This window comes from Zootoca vivipara, chromosome 4 (assembly GCF_965207765.1).
Source record: "Zootoca vivipara chromosome 4, rZooViv2.hap1.1, whole genome shotgun sequence".
In the NCBI taxonomy this organism is placed as follows: domain Eukaryota; kingdom Metazoa; phylum Chordata; class Lepidosauria; order Squamata; family Lacertidae; genus Zootoca; species Zootoca vivipara.
The window spans coordinates 5,590,784-5,607,122 of record NC_142587.1 but is presented as its reverse complement, the minus strand read 5'-3'; positions in this window follow the sequence as shown (position 1 = coordinate 5,607,122).

Here is a 16,339-nt window from a genome sequence, read left to right as displayed (position 1 = left end):
CTAGATCAGGGCTTCCTGCATGTTCTTCGTTCCTTTTATAGGTGAAGAGATGGGGAAAGTCTAAGCATGTTTTTGAATCATGCGCTTATCATCACATCTAGTTCAGCTTAAGTCACATCAAGATGAAGGTAATGAGGACCAAACTTGGCAGAAAATCCACATGTAAGAGTCACATCACCACCAAATGTATATTAAGCTGGGGGTGAAGCCCCATCACCGTTTCTTCCAGTAGAGGCTACTTTCAGTCTTGGAGCTCCAGCTGGGGCAAGCTTACAGCTTGATCGTAAAAACACACACAAAAAAGCAAACCTTTTAAGCAGTTTACAAAAAGAAAGAACAATATACAATTTAAAATATACAAAAAGTTTAAATATTGTAACAGAGTTAGCTTGGCCATTATAAGAATTAACTACTAATTATTTATTATTTTAAGAATTGGATGCAAATGTTTGCTTGCCTTCTCCTCTACCTTCCCCATCTGTTGTTCCTTTTGCGCCATGTCTTTTAGTTTGTAAGAGGCTGCCTTGTTTTAATTGTGTATATTTAAGCTGCTCTGGGAGCCTTTCTGACAGAAGTGTGAAGCAAAAAGAGTGACTGCTCCACACATCAATGGGGGGGGGGGGAAGCGACTTTTGCATGGTCGCACGCAGCCCCCTGATCCCAGAGGCGACTTCCTGGTAGTTTGGGGCTGGCACTGCCTTCCCAGGTAGGATGCCAGGGGTCTCCGCCTGCCTAAGCCTAGAGTCCAATCCTGTCTGGGGGGGGGGTGTTGCCAGGGGATGGCCAGGTAAGGGGAGGGACTGTCCGGCTCACACAAGAGAATTTGAATCTTACCTCCAAGCACCAGTTGGTTCCAGAGCTTCTCCCACCCTCCACACCCTCGTTCAATTTCCTTTGCAGGCTAACCTTTTCTCTATAGGTTCACAGGCACTGCTACGTCAAGGCCGCTGTCAAAGGGTTGGAAAGGAATTTTCCTGCATTGGCAGGTTTCGCCTTTCCTGTAGCAATACGTCACATCTTTGTCAGTGTCAGGCCTTGGGCGGAATTCTTTGGCGATTTTCCTAGAGGGAGGGGCATGAGACGGAGACCTCACCCCTTTGCGGCAACAAGATCGGGGTATTGGGGGAAGCCTTGACCATGCCAATAGGCGCCATCACTTCCCCCTTCCAGCGGCAGCAAACAGGGGGCGGGCTCTCTCTCCTTGAACATATGTTCTCCAGAGCCAGCCCCATCCCCCATACATGTGGATGACCCCGAAGCCTCCCAGAACCCCGGCTGGGGACTGGGGAGGATAACGCCCAATGCCTGAGCCACGATCTCCCTACATCTGAATCTTAATAAAGTTGTGGCCAATTTGAATCCCATAACACGTTGTCTTGCGTCTTTATTCCGCTCAGGGGGTCGTCTGGGGGTTTGGGGGACTCCGCCTGTCCATGCAAAGAAAGAAAGAAAGAAAGAAAGAAAGAAAGAAAGAAGCTTTAAATAAATAAATCACATTAAGTTTGACACTCTTGTCTGCTAGTGGTGTGCCTAAATAACCCCCCATCCCCCCTTACATTGTATGAACTGAACAGACAACCCAAGTGAGGACATTCTTTATACTAACTGGTTTGGGGGGTGGGGGGAAGACGTGCAGGAATACTGTATGCATTTCAACACAGAAGCAGTTGGAATTTTACACTGACCCGACAATGAGAGATTTGTAATATCAAGTTAATTTACAATCTATGTAAATTTAAGCCTCCAGACTGAAACTAATTACTACCATTGCTCATTTCCCTGTTAAATGTGGTGCCCTCCTCTTGTTTTGGGGCTATAAAATATTGAAGCTATTTTCAGCAGCAGGATCATGAAACTGATGCTGAATAAGAATGTTGTTCGCATTTCCAAATTAACAGTCTAAACTGCAAACTTTGTGATGCTTTATTATGAAATAGGGAGGTGTTTTGACAACTATAGTATGTTCTCTAAACTATATAAGCCGCCCACCCCCTGCTTCCATAATCAGCCACAAATCTGCATATTTATTTTCCTTTGTTCCCCTTTTAAACTTTGGTAAGTAGCAACTTCTTATTAAGCAAAATAAATATATGGTGTCTGTTTTAATACAAACTATTAGGGAAATGTAGTGAAGTGATTTCACAAGTCAGCTGATGGAACTACCAAACAAATACTTCCTACTGAACTCCAAATCATACATTGATATTTGGGCACTTTACATTATACAGCCTTTGCTTCATAAAGCAGAAAAGCTTCTGCTTCCAACTGAAAACTGTAGATGGTACAAGGAACACCACAGAAGGATACAGACCAGAATCACTGACGTGTGTGGCTGAGAGGGTTCGGTCTAGGCAGAGTCCTGAGGGCCAGATAGCTAACTAACCCTGTGAGGTTTCTTTGTCTAAGGTTCTCCAATTCCTGCTCTAGTGAGACCACACAAGGTCTATGTTATGTACTGAGCTGAATCATAGAACAATAGGATCCAGAATCAGTAGTCTGATTGGTCCGCAGGAGCCACCCAATCCAACTCCAGGTGGAGGTGAATCCGCAACCTGATTGGCCTGCAGGAGCAGCCAATCAGGCGGCTGGCAGAAGTGAATCTGCAACCTGATTGGCCTGCAGGAGCAGCCAATCAGGCTGCTGGCAGAAGTCAATCCACAAACTGATTGGCCCACAGGTGTAGCCCTGTAGTAGCCAATCACGCAAAGCCCATTGTGTAAATAATGTATACTGTATAAGCAGATGGTTTTGGGGAAAGGGCATTCTTCTTCTCTTCTTCTCCTTGATGACCACGAGCTGAATAAAGAGCATGAAATTCACTCTCGACTCCGAGTATATTTCAGTCTACTACATCAGTAATCCCAATTTTATTCATTTCTCAGAGTTGCAGATTCTTTAAAGTATTTTTTCTTAAACAAGTATAATATTGTTACAGTCATAGTTGACTGAAGTACTTTGATAAATAATGAAACAGAACTTGCTGCTTATCTCTCATACACATCATTTTAATAAAAAAAATAATATCGCCTATTCTTATATTTAAATTTACAACTGTTAACATCTGAATATATTACCATAGCAAAGAGCTCATCAAATTTTGATTTAAAGCTTGCATTTTATTCTCTTTCCTCTGCATTTTTTAAAAGGAAAAAAAATCTTACAAAATGTAGAAAATCTCATTTGAAGCTACGAAGACATGAAATAAAACTAAAACAAAATTTCTTAAATAGAAGTTGATTAAAATCACCTGGGAGACAACCCAAGACCAAGGCAATGCTTCCACAATTCCCATTAAGTTTATTATTTAATATTTTGTTAATTGGTTCATCCATATATTTTTTTAAAAAAGAACATTCCTTTATATGTGTTTTAAAGTCCTAAATAGTTTGGAGCCAAAAGACCATCTTTGTCTATATGTACCTACCCAAACTCTGAGATCTTTTTCAGGAGCCCTGCTCTAAATGAGCCCACCAAATGAAGTGAGGTGAAAAACCACCAGGGAAATTTCCCTTTCAGTAATGGCATCCCAGTTACGGAACAACCTTTGCAGAGGTTTACCTGGTGCCATCTCAGTGCAAGGTAAATACCTCTTTGTTCACCCAAGACTTTGAAATATCATGTCTTGTGGTCAGGTCTTAGTTTCTGCAAACTGGGAAAAATCATGCCAAAGTCACATTTTTGTATACCATCTTAATTCAAAATGATGCCCAACATTCAAATATAGACTAAGGCTGACTCTTCCAACTTGGAAACCCTTTTGCCAAATTGGGCGACAATATATTTAGAGATGTCCGAACCCATTGAGAACAGACAAACCAGTTTCCAAAATATATAGTAGATGGAATGGAACAAAAGTTGTCAAGGAGCAGGTATCAGGGAAATAAGTGAAAAAGGAAGAAAAGAAATACATTGATGATTTCTCAAATACTATTGTTGTTTCTGATTATGGAACCTTTCTTAGTTCCCAGGAATTTTGTAGAAATGTAGCCCTTTTTTTTTTTTACCTCAAACAGTCTTATTCCTTTATTTCATCCATACTTCAATCAGGTATACTAAGACTAAGGCGGAATTATTTCAGCTGACACTATCGTAGGCTGTGAAAGTAATTGCAGAAGGTAACCTAGTATTAAAATTAATGCATGTAATAAAAGTGACTGTGTTTTAATCTACCGGTAGGTCATTAAACTTTTGAAACCATTTTCTTTGCAAATCATTTTTATTTTTGCAGGAATAAAAGCGAAGGCATGACACCTTAGTATAAAATACTGTAAAGGAAGTCTCATTTTAACCTACTCTGGGTTTTTTAAAAAGTCACATCACTACAATAGAGAACATCTATTGGAAGAAATAGGGCATTGCTAATTAATTTCTTATCTTAGACATTTCTGTCAGTGAAAGCAGTGCCTGCTGTATTATATATATTTTAAAGTCAGGTATAAATGAAATGAAAGACTTCCCTTCTGGAGACAAGTTATATATGTAAAGGCATTTTGTCAAATGAATGGAAGTTTTAAGGCTATGTAAAACCAATAAGAGTTAAAAGGTTCCTATTGGAAGGTGAAACACATTTGAAATATTATTCTGGGCAACAAATGAAAAGAATACACCTAGGAGGAAGTAATATACAGTGGTACCTCAAGTTAAGAACTTAATTCGTTCTGGAGGTCCATTCTTAACCTGAAACTGTTCTTAACCTGAGGTACCACTTTAGCTAATGGGGCCTCCCGCTGCCGACGCGCCACAGGAGCACGATTTCTGTTCTCATTCTGAAGTAAAGTTCTTAACCCAAGGTACTACTTCTGGGTTAGCAGAGTCTGTAACCTGAAGCGTCTGTAACCCGAGGTACCACTGTACCATCTTTATAGAGACACAGGTGGCACTGTGGTCTAAACCAGTGTTCCCCAACCCCAGGGCCGCGGCCCGGTGCCGGTCCGTGGATCAATCGGCACCGGGCCACCCGAGGAACATTAAATACAATTAAATTAAAATTATTTAATCAAAACAATCTAAATAAAATATAAACAATCAACGTCCCCCCTCAGCGGGCCGCGAAACAATCAACGTCACCCCCTCAGCAGGCCACAGTAAAATGATCAAACGTTGACTGGTCCGCGGCGATAAAAAGGTTGGGGAGCACTGGTCTAAACCACTGAGCCTCTTGAGCTTGTGAATTGGAAGGTCAGTGGTTCAAATCTGTGCAACAAGGTGATCTCCCACTGCTCTGTTTCAGCTTCAGCCAACCTAGCAGTTCAGAAACACACCAGTGCAAGTAGATAAATAGGCACCACTGTGGCGGGAAGATAAACAATGTTTCCATGTGCTCTGGCTTCCATCACGGTGTTCGGTTGCGACAGAAGTGGTTTAGTGCTGCTGGTCACATGACTTGGAAAGCTGTCTGTGGACAAACGCTGGCTCCCTCGGCCTGAAAGCGAGATGAGCGCCGCAACCCCATAGTCGCCTTTGAGTGGACTTAACCGTCCAGGGGTCCTTTACCTTTACCGAATTACTGCAAGCACTGTGCCTGGTTCTGCTTACAGCATTGGCCAACAGATGGAGGCGCTTTTCTGGCAGCCTGACATTTAACTATTGTTTGCTTTTGCCCCAGCAGCTGCAAAAGGATGTCAAGTGCTGGCGCTCGTCCTTTAAACGACTATGCAGAACTTGAAGAAAGCTAAGGGGAATGAAAGGAGGGAAGGAGGGACGGGTAAGGAAAAAGGGGAATAAACACATCTTGGAAGATGTGGAGGGCCCAAAATTATTGTTTTGTCAGGCACCTCAGAGGGTATGATGCTGAATAACTCAGGAACTAATTCCAAGGGTTTTGTGCCAACCACAAAATTTGGTTTTGACCACAGTTCAGCACATCAGAAAACAGCATGATTTTTCTGGAAGCATTTCAAAGGCTATCCAGTATAGCTTACATTCTACATCCAGATTCAGAAAAAAGAAGAAAATATTTTTACCTCCCCCCACCGTACTCTGTTCAATATTACTAGGAATCCAAGATAGCTATAATTTTTTATCCCCCCCCCCCCAGAATTCAGATGAAATATTCAGGCATAGCCATCCTTTTTGAATCAATAAATTCTGCCAAATTACGGGAAAAGATAGGTCCAGTGTCATTTATTCTGGACACTTTAAAATCTGAATCATATGTAACATTTTACTTTTATTTTTTGCCATAATTAAATAGAATTTGCAAGCCACTTTGCCCCTTCTGAGAGCATGTCTCCTGCTAAATTTCAGAAGGATATCCTACAGGGAGAGTCTTTATAGTTTTTTAATATTACTTTTAGTCAGTTTAGGATCTACATCAGTTTACACAGAAGTATGGATTAACCCCTATGAGCACCAGACAGGCTATTAAATGCTTAGCCACAGATCACCCTGGGGCAAATCCATTCTAACTGCATGGGGCCCTGCTTCCCTTTCAATTTCTGATGTTCAGGGCCTCAGTCCAGCCAAGTTAATGCAACAAATGCTGGGAGGGTGTCTGGTAGCCTGCCAGTATCAAGCATGTTGCCAGCCAATTAGCAAACCATCTTTGCTACAAAGGGGAAGAAAATATCAGTTTGGCTTGTTAGCAGTTTGGCTACTGCCCTCACCCCACCCCACCCCGCTCCTGAAGCTTCCCAGTGAAACATCATGGACAGGGTTCCACAGGTGCCATAACCAGGAGGCTTCAGTAATTTCCAAGAATACTATATTAGCAAGTGGTGCAGAGCTTGGACTAGCTACAGAGATGCCCTAGACCAGGCATGCCCAAACTTCGGCCCTCCAGATGTTTTGGACTACAATTCCCATCATCCCTGACCACTGGTCCTGTTAGCTAGGGATCATGGGAGTTGTAGGCCAAAACATCTGGAGGGCCACAGGTTGGGCATGCCTGCCCTAGACAGAGGATGAGGTCTCAGCTGGATTAATCCTCTGACAAGTTATGGTGATTTGTTCACCGTAACTGCAACAATTCCTGTGTGTGGAGCAATCTTAAATATTTTTTGCTGGATGTAACTTTGAACCTCATGTCTAGACTTAAGGGGGAAAGAAATTCAAGTCAAGGACTAGAAAAAGATTTGACCACTGAGAACTTTCCGTTCAATTTCCACCTACGTGAGAGTGATTTCTTTGAATCTCATTTGTGCCTTTACAATTCTTTTGAATGTTTTGTGCCATACAGTATGGATATAGCCTTTTTCCACCGTTGTCCTCGGGCAAGAGATACAGAACAATTAAATCAAGAACAAATAGATTAAAAAACTGTTTCTATCCAAGAGCTATAACCATCTTAAATGCTGCAACTAAATAATATGATCTTGGGGAGTTGTGATGTGTGTGTGTGTGTGTGTGTGTGTGTGTGTGTGTCTGTATTTGTGTTTTTGTTTTTATGGGATTGCATTCAATTTCGTTGTACTATGAACAATGACAATAAAGTATCTATCTATCTATCTATCTATCTATCTATCTATCTATCTATCATCTATCTATCTATTAGCACAGGCTTGGCTTCGTCTTCCCCAACCCCAATCCCGCCTGGGGAGGCATTGCTAAGGTGATCAAGCCAGGTAGGGGGAGGGACCACCCTGCCCACACAATAGGGGGAGGATCTTGTCAGTTGTCCCCAGAGCTTCTCCCACTCTACCCACCCTCAGTTAAGACTTCTTTTGCAGGTTAACCTTTTCTCCACATGTACAATGTCAAGGTCGCTGTTGAAGGGCCGGAAAGGAATTCTCCTGCATTGGCAGGTTTGTCTATCCCGTAGCAAAACATCAAAACTTTGGCGGTATCAGGCCTTGGGTGGAATCCTTTAGTCTATCTTCCCTAAATGAAGTTGGGCATGTAGCAGTGACCCACGCCCCCCTTCCTCTTTACGGCGGCGATCACAGGGTTCCCCGTTAAAGGGGTTGTTTTGAGTGGAGGCTTTGGCCATACGCCTAGAGGTTGTCATTTCTCTCCCTTGCGACTGTGGCATAACGGGGGGCGGGCTCTCTCTGCTTGAACATATGTTATCCAGAGCCAGCCCATCCTCCCCCACACACTCTCAGGATAACCCTGATGTTCCCCAGATCCCCAGCGAGGGACTAGGAGGGATAAACGCCCAATGCCTGAGCCAAGGTCTACCCACATCTGAAAGATAATAAAGTTGTGGCCAATTATAATCCCATAGCATGTAGTCTTGAGCCGTTATTCCACACGGGTGCCGCCCAGGGTTTGGGGGACTCCACCTGTCCATGCAATGGACTCTTTTAAAAGGCATACTAAATCTTTAAAACAATATTTAGTATACCTTTTAAAAGAAAAATATTTTAAAATGTCATTTTCACGTTGCCCATCAGCACAGGATTGGTGAATTTGGCAGAATCTTTCATATATAATTTTAAACATCTTGAGATACCTGGACTTCCTAGTATAGGATGGTGTTTTATGCACATCTCAAAGGTAACATGGACAAAAAAGCAGAACTGCTAGTCACAGCATATTTATGAGACATAGTTTTCCTTTATTCTTCCGTTATAGTTTTGTATTTATGCTGGTTTCTGAAGAAAAAATAATAAAACTTTTAAAATATATGCATTTATTCAGCTGTAAGTATCATTGAAGTCAATAGGTTCCTAGTGACACTGTGGGTTAAACCACTGAGCCTAGGGCTTGCCGATCAGAAGGTCAACAGTTCGAATCCGCGCGACAGGGTGAGCTCCCGTTGCTTGGTCCTAGTTCCTGCCAACCTAGCAGTTTGAAAGCATGTCAAAGTGCAAGTAGATAAATAGGGACCGCTCCAAGCGGGAAGGTAAACAGTGTTTCTGTGTGCTGCTCTGGTTTGCCATGACTAAGAAGCGGCTTAGTCATGCTGGCCACATGACCTGGAAGCTGTACGCCTGCTCCCTCGGCCAGTAATGCGAGATGAGCACCGCAACCCCAGAGTCAGTCATGACTGGACCTAATGTTCAGGGGTTCTTTTACCTTTACCTTTAAGTAAATTTAGGATTGCTATCTTGAGTGTGCCACACTTGAACCCAATAATAGTAGCTCTCAGCTGCCCCCTAGGCATGTGGTGCAACCACCCAGAGATTCTGGTTAAATTCTGGTCAATTCCCCCCCCCCCTATGCTTCTATGCAGGTTCAAAGATGGATGATAGTTTCCCCTCACACTTACTTTTCTTGCACATTATTAATAGATAAAGAGAGACATAAATGGAGTGAGATTTAACCTGTTTCCTGCCACTAGTCACTAAAAAAAAAAAAACTATTCCTGTGTGCGATGGCCCCATGTGCTTATTTGAATAGTCTCATTTGGAGTGCTTTGATCATACTGGTGGAATGTTGGGAATTGACATATATATCTCATTCACACACACACATTCAATCTTAAACTAATGAAAATTAGAGCTAATTGCACTGGAGCAGTTTAAGGAGGTGGGGATTGGAGCACTGTACTTAGGTGGTCCTGCTCCCAGGGCCATTTCCTGAATGTTCAATTGTTACATCAATTTGCTAGTTTGGCAATCTGTGGCCAGGGACTACTGGGAAAGAAGGAATGGACAACAGCAACCAGAACAGAATTCTACTTTTGACTATACGTGCAGCGCACAACCTCGTTATTACCAACACACTCTTCCAACAAAAAGAATAGATTAAAACCATCTTGGAGGCATCCTTGGTGGAACCACTGGCACCTCTTAGATTACGTAATTGTCCAAGCTAAAGATTGCTGTGATGTCCTCCTTACCAGAGATATGACCAGTCCCGACGACTGCTGGACAGATCACCAATTAATACGTTGGGTCAGGGTTAGGAGGGGTCAGGGTTGTGTTATGCTTTCTTGTGATTTTGATTCATTTGCGGTTGGTTTGCTTTGCTTTCCATTTGTGGTGTTGCTGCTTTTTCCTGAGTTGCAAGTTTGTTGGCTAAGTGGGTTTCGGGTGATATAGCTTCAGTTTTAATTTTAGTATTTTTGGTTTTCTTCCTCTCTCTTTTTCTCGGTGTATCAACAAAAAAGCAAATAAGCAAACAAAATAATAATTTTGGTTGATAACATTGGTTGAATCTGACTAGTTACTTTGTTTGCAGATCCTCAAGTGGTTATCTTTAAGAAATATAACATTTATCCACATTGGGTTGTCTTGACTCTTCTTCTTGGTGTGCTGGCAATTGCTCTGTTTGTGGGGTGCTGCAAATGCTGCAAAATGTTTGCCAGACTTTGATGCCAATTTGGAGTCAATTGGAGAATGTTGGATTTTGGGGTGACTCAGTTTGACCGACACCCAGATCTCTCCGAATAAGCCCCATTTGGCTCAGGCCTTAGCTGAATCGAGTTCACAGTCCTAATCTTTCCCCAGAAATATACTATTGCATGAATTCTGTTTTGTCTCCCAGAGAGAGATAGAAGCACCCAATAAATTTTACCACCACATCTCCTGTTTGAGTGAACTAGGTTTTACTTTGGACACATGAGGAGAGACGAAATGGATATGTTAAGAAAACTATATTTAAGAAGTGATGGTGATAACACACAGCAGGAGGAAAAATATTTTCGTACAAAAAAGTACTTTCAGTTTATTTTTTTCCTGACATCATTCTGCATGACCTTATAGATGAAATAAAACTATTCTACTTAAATTGATGCTCTGGTATGATTCTCTAAAAATAATCATTTGTTAAGTATAGTACTTATATTAATGGAAGTTTGTGTCTAAGAAATGGCTTATACTCTTCAAGAAAAGCCTACTATTTTACTACAAATTAGTACTTCTATGAGAGTTGTTGAAAATGTTATGTTTCCAGTTAATAAGAACAGCAAATTGAATACTCAGGGAGAAATTCATTCATTTTAAACTGCATTTTTTGCTGAAAATCCAAATACAGCAAGAGGAGATACATTTGAGATTTCTGTGCCCAATATCCATTGTCACAAATAAAGCTCATACAAGGGGAGATGAATTTGCACATGTTTGTGAAACACACTTCCTGGCTTGGATTTTTCTGCTTAACGAATGGAAGGTCCTTCTAATCATGGAACAAAAAGTTACAGAAATACTCTTATCAGTTTACTGTTGGTTCTCTCATACACTCAGCCATTCATAGGAGCCAACTCTTAGGGGCTGAGACTCCTTTGCCCCCACCCCAACAAAATATTTGAGGGGGCTACTACCCCAAAAAAGTTGATAGGCATTGCCATTCAAATGGTGTGTGTGCACTGGGTCTTGTGATCAATTACTGGGGTGAAGCATACCTGTCCTCCCCAATATTTTATTCAAGTTGGCACCCTTGCAGCTATTCATATATTACCTACTTTCTAATCATATACACATGCCATTCACATTTGTAATTCACATACCGTCATAAAACATAAAATTCTCTCACACTGTTTAATAATTAACCAACACTGTAACAGTGCAGATTTCTCTCTCAAATAGTTGGAATATTCATAAATGATGCATAATACCAGAGAGCTGAGACAATGGATAGAGATGCCATACTTCAATATACTAGAGCCAAGTCATTGACCTGTCAAGGTTTCGGAATCTGCATCCTGAATTTATTTTAAGTATTCAGTTTCAAATAAGCATCTGCAGAGATTTTTATTACCCAGTTTAGGGTTATAAGAGGCTAGTTCATTGATAAATATCATGCTTTTTCCCCTCTGCAGAGGAACAAGGTCACATCTAGTCTCCCAATAATTAACTATCAAATTGTTAGATAAAGCAGAAGCATCCAAACTGGAAATATAATTAAATGAAACATAATAAACAGAGCAGACAAATGCAGACATATGTTAACATATCAAAAGTTACAAAACCGATAATATAGTAAATAGCTGCTCCATGAAATGCAATAAAACCACAGCCTTTTCTTGATAATTACATTTGGGGCTTATGGGAATAAAGCAAATCAGATTATTCAAGAAAAAACTGAATTTCAGGTTGTCAAATTATATCTAATGCAATTTGTTTGTTTGCTTGTTTGTTTCAGAGTTTTGTTCTTTTCTAAGTGAAAACTCTTCTGCTTTTTGCCAGACCAGCAAATGACAATTGTACACCTGAGGGTGGTTTTTTTGGTAGATCAACCTTTTTAGACGACATTTATTTGTTTGTTTGTTTGTTTGTTTGGTAGGTTGCGAAAGATCTAATTTATATGCTACACTTTTACCACTTTTGCTATGGAGAAGAGAAAGAGATATGAAACCGAAACAGATTTGGAGAAGGGCCACAGCTGCATCCAAATGGCCCCAAGTTTTCCAGGGACAGCTGGGAGAGAACCGCTTTTGAAATCCTGCACAGCTGCTGTTAGGCACTGTGCAGGCAATACTGAGTTTGATGGACCGATGGTCTGAGTTAGTAGAAAGCTCATACCAATGACAAACTTAGTTGCTCTCCAAGGTGCTACTGGAAGGAATTTTTTATTATTTTGTTTTGACTACGGCAGACCAACACGGCTACCTACCTGTAATTGCAGCTTCCTATGGTATCTGAGCTTTGCTATCAATTGCAAACTTGCTGCCCTCAAACTTCCCTTGGAAGTTTAAAACTTGTCACCAGTGCTTTAGATGAGATTCTTGCACTGCAGAGGGTTGGACTAGATGACCCTTAGGAACCCTTCCAACTCTACAATTCTGTGATTCTCAATATATGAGACAACAGCTCAACCAGGATGGCCACAAAACCAATAGGTTTGATGAATTGCAACCCGTATCTCCAATGTGTTATTTCACTTTGTGGGCTAAGTTGAAAACCAAATTTCAGATATATATAAGTCTTCCATGCAGGTTTTTTATGGGAATAATTTTATGGGAATTAGAGATATCAATTCAGAGAAGGCTGAGGCAAGCAGGCAACTCATTACTTCACTGAAATCATTTCACATTTATATCAGGTCAAGTTTAACTTCCCATGCTATGAAACTCCAAAAGAGGGCATGGAAAGGTAGATGAAAAATTGCAAGGCCAAGTGTATGCTTACAACATAAATGTAGTAACTCATTTCAGAAACCATTTACTGCTGTCCCAAGGCAATGGTATGTCTGCGTTGACCTAGAATTAGAATAATGTCAAAGCAGGCTTCAATTTCTTGGGAATTATCATATAATTAAATGTTCACCTTTCTCATTTTTCAAATACACCATGCATTATACAGTCATAATCAAAGCACACTCCTAATGATTCTGGCCTTCCTTGTTGTTGTTGTTGTTTTTAAAAAGACACGCTGAACTGCAACAAAATGTTTCAATGAGAAGTGTTCCTGTTCAATATGCCTGCCAGCCATGCTCACTCCTCCATGACAGTTTTAATCCAGGCAATGTGGGGAGATTGTGTGCTCTGGTGCTCTTACAACCTGGGGAGTACACACTTCTGAAAGCTGGAGCGCAGGGGTGCTGGCTCAAACACATGCCCCCTGCACTCATCTTTGTGGTGAACTGAGAGTGACAGGCTTACATCAGTCAATGGACTAATGCTGGACTTTGATCCAGAATGGTTATGCCCATGTAAGAAGACCTCTTTGTCTCTGCAATTAGAGGTTCCCACGGCAGGGAAGTGCTGGGGTTCCAACTTGAATAAAATATTGGGGGCGGGAGCGGGGGCGGGTAAGCCCCACCATGCAAAGTTGACTTGAATGGCAATGGCCATCAACTTTAGGGGGCGCCCCCTCAATATTTTATTGGAGGGGCCAAAGTGACCTTGGTCCCTAGCAGTTGACTCCTATGATTATTGCTGCACATCCTCAAGTTCATAGTTAATAATGCTGTGACCATTTGAGCATGGTTCATGTCTCCTGAGTTGTGCAGGCAAAGGCATAACATAATAGAGTTGGAGGCATGTTTGTAGTCAATCTCCTATTCTGGATTCAGAGCTGGAACATCCCCAACACATGGCTGTCCCTCCTTTGACTGAAGTCTTCCAATAAGGGAGAATCCATTGCCCCTCTGGATAACTGAAATCTGCCCTCCTGCAACTTAAACTCATTATACTCTAAGTGTCTGGAGGCGGTTGGAGGATGGATGGCGGCTGATTGATGTCAGATTCATGCATTATTCCATGCTGCAGCAAGAACACAGGTAGAAAAAAAATGGGTACAAAATACAGAAAAATACTTCTGGACACATGGCCTGTGCTTGAAGCTTTCAAGCACAGATGTCTTGCCTGGTCAGCTTCACATGGTGTAAGAAAGAGTGAAGAAAAGGAAGAGAAGGCTTCATTTCCTCCCTCACCAATGGAAAGGGTGTGTGACCCGAGTCTAGGATCACAGCTCTCTGATCTTAAACCCTTCATGCCCAAACTAATACTCATGAATAGTTGTGTTTGCCTGGACTTTCCCGCAGTTATAACCTTCTTTCGCACAACTGTATGCATCCTTGGCTTCCCTGCCACATTTTTCGACTACAGTATTGTGGCTTTGGTCATTAAGGGCTTGTTTTGACATTATTGTGAGCAGTGTGGGAGGGCTTCACCCTCTCATTATGTGATTAAAGCTAAATCATTATGTGATTCTCACCATTTACTCAATATTTCAACAAGCACACAGCATCAAGAGCAGAAGGAAATGCTCACAACTGTAGAAATTGGCAGCAAATCCTACTTCCCATTTCCCACAACAGTGAAGCAATCGTGGCCTTCTTTGATACAGGCCTTTAACCTTATTGTAAAGACACAGCTTTCAAGCTGGTGAAAAACTACATAAACCTCAAAACTTGTAAATATCACAAAGGGAAGAGGCACGGCGGGAGGGCAGCAGTCATCAAAACACCATCTTCTTTTCCAGCAGAACTATAGGTCCAGAGCAGGAGGATTAAAGCTGTCTTCATTGCTTATCAGTTCTGTTGTCATCACCATGAAAGCCAAGCTCCATTTTGGATCCCTCAATCAGAAACCGTGTTCTGATTTATTTATCTTTAACTATATCTCTTTGATGATAGCAACAGAGAAACTTGGGTTCAGCGTATGAAACTAGTGTTTTAGAATTTAAGGACAGAAACTTCCATTTTGCACAAAATCTCTGGAGTAGGGCTTCTGTATCTGATGCACTGAATAGGGAGATTTTACTTTTTGTTATGTAGGAGAGCCATAAGAGGGAGACAAGCAAAGACACCAAACACATGCCTTTTAATGGATCACCTGGGATCTAATTTGCAGTTGTTCTTAGGCTGCTCTTTTTTTAGTTACTTATTTATAAATCGTGTCCTCCCTCAAAGAGGGTGGTATATAAATACTTTTATAGCCACAACACCCTATTGGTAGGTCCATTGTTTAATCTGACCAATGGGGCACTAGCCAAATGGATCAAGGGACCTATATATGCCAATGCACATGACCCTGAGCTTTTTCTCTTGGAATCGGAACACCCGCCCACCTCTCCCTATATTTAGGGCTTGCACGCTTAACCTTGCTATGCCGACATGTGTCATCTGTCGTTGGGACAGGGGCATGGCAGGAATTTTTCCCACTTGGCTGATTGGCTGGTGCCATTTGGGTTTCGCCTGCCGCGTAGCAAATCGTCACAACTTGTAAGGTTGCAGATAGGCACTGGTTCAGGTAAAAGGAATGGGGGAATGCTCTCGCCATCCCTATGTGAAGGGTATTCCGTTACAGGAATCCAGGGACAACCCTGGTATGGTCAACCCTGCGAGGGGTTGTGCCCCTGCCTGAGTCCAGGGGGACATCTGGGTGGTGGACATAGCATATCCCTGGCTTTCTGCCATTCCAGGTGTTCACCCTAGGCTGACCTATGCTGGTGTCCTGGGTCAGCGCTACCTGCAAGGGTGCAGGGAGCTAGTCCAACCAGAGCCCATGCAACCACTCACTTGATTGTAATCAATAAAGTTGTGGCCTAAATTCTGCCAAAAACCAAACCAAAATTTGAGTCTTGTCTGAATTTATTTAAGGGGGAGGTTTAAAGGTCTGAACACGCAAAAGTATTTATATACCACCCTGTCACAAAACACCAGGGTAGTATGGTAAATAATATTGCAGAGTGCCACAGATACCAGAAGACTGTGGCCGTCCCTAATAATTAGGGGCATTGAAATGAATGACCTATTCTTTGCAAAGTTCTCTGAGGGTGCAGCATTCTCCTCCATTGTGTTTTTTTATTAGATTATTTCATCAATATAAAATATGAATTTTAAAGAACTTTGTACCATTGTTACTACCCCCAGGGTTTCAGTTGTTTTATACATCTCATTGTAACAGTTCAATTTTCCAGGCAGCAAGCCCCCCACCAAAAAACAAAACAAAACCCCAGCTGGATGGATGGACCGCTATGTGCATTCTTCTTCCAAGAAAAGCTAGATGGATAACTTTAATTTTCATTCATATGATGCAATTAAATATGAACAGCTGCATGTAGAAAGA